This window comes from Halyomorpha halys, unplaced genomic scaffold (assembly GCF_000696795.3).
Source record: "Halyomorpha halys isolate HHAL.00 unplaced genomic scaffold, Hhal_1.1 Scaffold1786.1, whole genome shotgun sequence".
Lineage (NCBI taxonomy): Eukaryota > Metazoa > Arthropoda > Insecta > Hemiptera > Pentatomidae > Halyomorpha > Halyomorpha halys.
The window spans coordinates 59,414-63,941 of record NW_027116757.1 but is presented as its reverse complement, the minus strand read 5'-3'; positions in this window follow the sequence as shown (position 1 = coordinate 63,941).

The following is a 4,528-nucleotide window of genomic DNA, read 5'->3' as shown; positions in this document are numbered from 1 at the left end:
TTGTTTAGACAGGAGTTACGCAATCCCTAAAAAGATGGAAGAGGGGATAGAGTGCCCAGCTGTTTAAAATGTACGAGGCCTTTTTAGAAGGAAAACCCGCTATATCCAATCGGAAAGTAAAAAATATAAAACTTCAGAATTAAAATATATTTTCCAGCCAATTTCGTAAGACTTTTTTTTTATATTTCGAAAATTTATCATATCTGCCCTGACAAACAAAATACTTTTAAAAGATGAATCTAGCAGGTTTGGATTCCACAAATTTTTATTTAAAATTTTAATTTTTGAGTAACACAAAGTTTAATATACAGAGTGTTTCAGGGTTATATTTTCTAGCTGAAAATATGAATTAAAGATCTCAAAACATTGGTTAGGATATTTCCTATCAAATAATTTTGTGGAGATCATTTGTTACCGAGGGATTTAGAGCATCAACTTTGACTGCCTCATGACTGCATCGATTTTTGTTCCATGGTGGCCCCACGAAATAACAACTTGACCCCCCACCATGTTAAGAATAAGTTGGTGTCAAAAAAAAAAAAAAAAAAAAAAAAAAAAAAAATTATAAATTTCTTATGATATAATAAATAAATTAATATATGTTTTATGTCGCACAAGTCGATCATTTTCAAAGATCCAACTGTTTAATCCTCAGCGTTCGGGGGATTAAAATGTTGTTTGGATCAGGAGAACAAAACAATTTCAGTCTTGTACTACTACATGTTGTTTGTTTTGCTAATTTATTTATTTAAGTTTAAACATTTCGCCACACTGTTGATACGAACAAAAAGAAATTAAGGACTCATAAACTTCATACGATCGAGACAAAAATGGAACTAATTAAACGTTCTGAAAACGGTGAATCTTTTCCTTCAATCGGATATTTGTATGGTGTAAACAGATCTACGATATGTCCCATTTTGAAAAATAAGAGTAAAATTAAGGAATTGGTCGATGCAGATAAAGATGCTGCGAAAGAATTTATTTCCTTATTGTCCAAAATTATTGATGATGGAGAATAATTTCTTTAGTCAAATATTCAATGCAGATAAGACGGGTTTGTTTTGGAAAAAATGCCTAATAGTACATTTCTATCGAAGGGAGAATCAGTTGCTTCTGGGCATAAGCCTTCCAAAAACCGATTGGCATTACTTCCTGATGGAAACTTAGCTAGTGATTTAAAATTGAAGCCATTGTTAGTTTACCAAGCAGAAAATCCCAGAGCATTGAAAGACGAAAATAAATAATTGCTTCCGGTCATTTGGATATCAAATAAAAATACGGATCTTGACCATTTTTTGACCTTCATGAAAGAATGTGATAACAATGGAGAACGTATATCTCAAGTATGTAGAGCAATTGAGAAAAGCACAGCATGTTATAGAAATCTTTGATAACAATAAAATAAAATAATGGGTGGTATTCAACTAACTCTTGACAACTTTACAAAAGAAACACCCGAGAGCACTTAACACGCCATTTTAACTTCATTATGTTTACATTTTGAACTTTTGAACTTATGAACATTTGCACACAATTTCAGGAACCAATTATGTATGAAAGTCGAGGGTCTGCTGTACTATAATAATGGAATGTGAACATTAACATCCATGTTGTTCAAAGTTATTAATTTGAGAATTAATAAAAGTTCATCATCTTTCTTCCACATCAGCAGTGGCCTTACGGGACTTAACCTATGTTGTTGTTTTGCTCTCCAGATCTGACAACACTGTTTTTTTTTTTGTTTGGGTTGACATTAAAAAAAAAATCATTGAAGGCCAGGTTAATGGCCTTAATTCGTTACGAAGAAGAACAATTGAAATTCGTGAAACAAAAATTGAATAATTGAAATTTGTGAATCAATAATACATCGTTCAAGCACTGCTAGTGTGGAAGAAAGATGCCGAGTCTGTCTTAATACTGAAAGTAATCACTTTTCAGAGCATTTAATTCGAACATCAATGTTTAAATTCCATTAATATAGTTTTTGGAATATATATTAAAGCAAATATACAGAACAATTAAAATGTTTAGAGGTGAATGCCATCCAAAACAGAGCGTCAACAGACACATCTTTACAAGGAATGTTTTTTCTTGTTTTGAGATCCTTGATTTATACTTTCAGTGAGTATACTTTTGTATACATAATACAACTATACTCAGTGAGTTTGTAAATATGTATATCACCCTAATCTTAATCTTCATTTTTGGCCCACTAGATTCACTATCAGCAAGCACGGCGGTCTGACAATTTGTTGAAAAGCTGTTTTTCGAGTCGATGACTTTTACAAGTAGAGTCAAGGTCACTTAGAATTCCTTATCGATTTCGATGGGCAGATTTTTTTTTTTTTTTTTTAATATCGCTTAAAAAGTTACGACAAAAGTAACATAAGAAAGGAAGGTTAATTCTTTACTAGCTCGGAAGCAACCGTGAAATTACGAATTTAGTGAGTTTAATTTGAAGGTTATTTTTAAAATGGAATTTTGAAGATGGTTTTAATCTAAGAGTTTATCAAGCGTTACTGCTTTTCTGTGATAATGACACTATAATTAACTCTCTGTCTTTCATCTCACTAATGAAAATAGTTGAATTAAATTTTCAACAGTGCAATGAAATTGCAGAAGTAGCAAATATTAGCTTTGTGATAGTGGGAACATGAAAAAAAAAAAAAGAAAATTGACAATTCACAGACATATTTGGAGTTTGAAAATGAGACAAAAAATAATTAATATTTTTTCCTAATTAGTTTTGAAAAATATAATATCTAAAAAAAATTGTACTAAAAACGAGGGGAAAAACAATCAACATAAAAGTTTATAAAAAAATTTCTTAAAAGTAACGTATATTTTTTTAATATGAGTTTTAAGTTTAATATTAATTACTATGCTGCAGATAAAAAAAGCCAAGGAGAATAAATGACTACTAATATTTCCAAAGGGTTTTTTAAGGTGTCTGTGGCGAAAAAGTAAGTAAAAGAAGTTTAAAACTGGCCAAAGTTAAAAAAAAAGCCGAAAGGTCACTAAAATATATGTTGAGTATACAATGAAATCATTTGAGAAGAATATTTAAGAAGAAATCATTTAATGAGGTTCTAAGAATATTAATCCTCAATAACTCTGATTTATAATTATTGAAGATATATATTTTCATTAAATACAAGAAAAAAACTGAGAAATGCTAAAAGTAATAAATTTTGCGGCTAATTTTTTTTGTGTGTGTATATAAAAAGAACGGCATTGGAGAGTAAATTAATACTAATATTTCCAAAGAGTTTTAATAAGGTGCCTGTGGCGAAGGAGTAAGGAAAAGAAGTTTGAAACTGTCCAAAGTTAAACAAAAAGCCAATTTTTTTAGAGACCTTTTTCCAATTTTTAAATGTTGGTGAATTTAACAAATATTCCAACTTACTCCTCCTTTTCTTATTTTAAATAGTTGTTTCAAACCCAATATAAGACCATCGTTATATCGGGGTGAAGCGGTGTATGTTTTTCCTTCAATTTAGTACAAGTGCCGGGAAGATAAAAAGGTAGTCATTTCACCCCAATTTTTTATTACTTTAATGAAAACTATGTATAATTACTAGTCAAAACTGATGAGTCTGCCAAGTAGAGGTAGGGCAATAAAAAATGGTGGTTGTTTCAAAACGTAAAAAAAAAAATTATTTTTCATTCGGAGCTCCATATCTTTGAAACTACTAATAATACTAGAAAACCTAAGAGAACATTATTTAAAGTAGAGTAAATTTTCTAAAATATAAGACCTAAAAGAACTATTACGTTCAATAGTTCACGAGATATAGCTTTTTAAAAAGCAACATTTCATAAAAATTGGAAGATTAGTGAAACAAATTTATTTTGAAATATCTATATCTCAAAACCGATTCGACGTTCAAATGTCTATTAACACTCAAATTAAATTTGGTTTAGCGTAATATTAAGTAGTTCCAGACGTTTATCTTCGTTAGAGTAGTAGTTTTCATATTTGCTAAAATAAATTGATTTATGAAAAACATATATCTCAGGAAACATTCGACGCACAGATGTTTGTCAGCACTCAAATATTGAATTAAATGCTAGCTAAATTTACTATAAAATAGTTTATATCGTTTATCTTTGTAGGAGTAGTATTTTTTATGATATGTGACAAAATAAATTCATAAAATGTTTAATTTCTAGTTGTTCGGATAAAATGTATGATTTATGAATAAAATATATCTCAGGAAACATTCGACGCACAGATATTTGTCAGCACTCAAATATTGAATTAAATGCTAGCTAAATTTACTATAAAATAGTTTATATCGTTTATCTTTGTAGGAATAGTATTTTTTATGATATTTGACAACATAAATTCATAAAATGTTTATTTTTTGTTGTTTGGGTTAAATTTTTTGTTTTTTGAAAAAATATATCCCTGAAACCATAAGGCGTACATATGTCTGCCAGGACTCAAAATAAAGGAAGTTTAACTTACTATAAACTGGTTTATGACACGTATCTTTGTAGGGGTAGTAGTTTTTATGATATT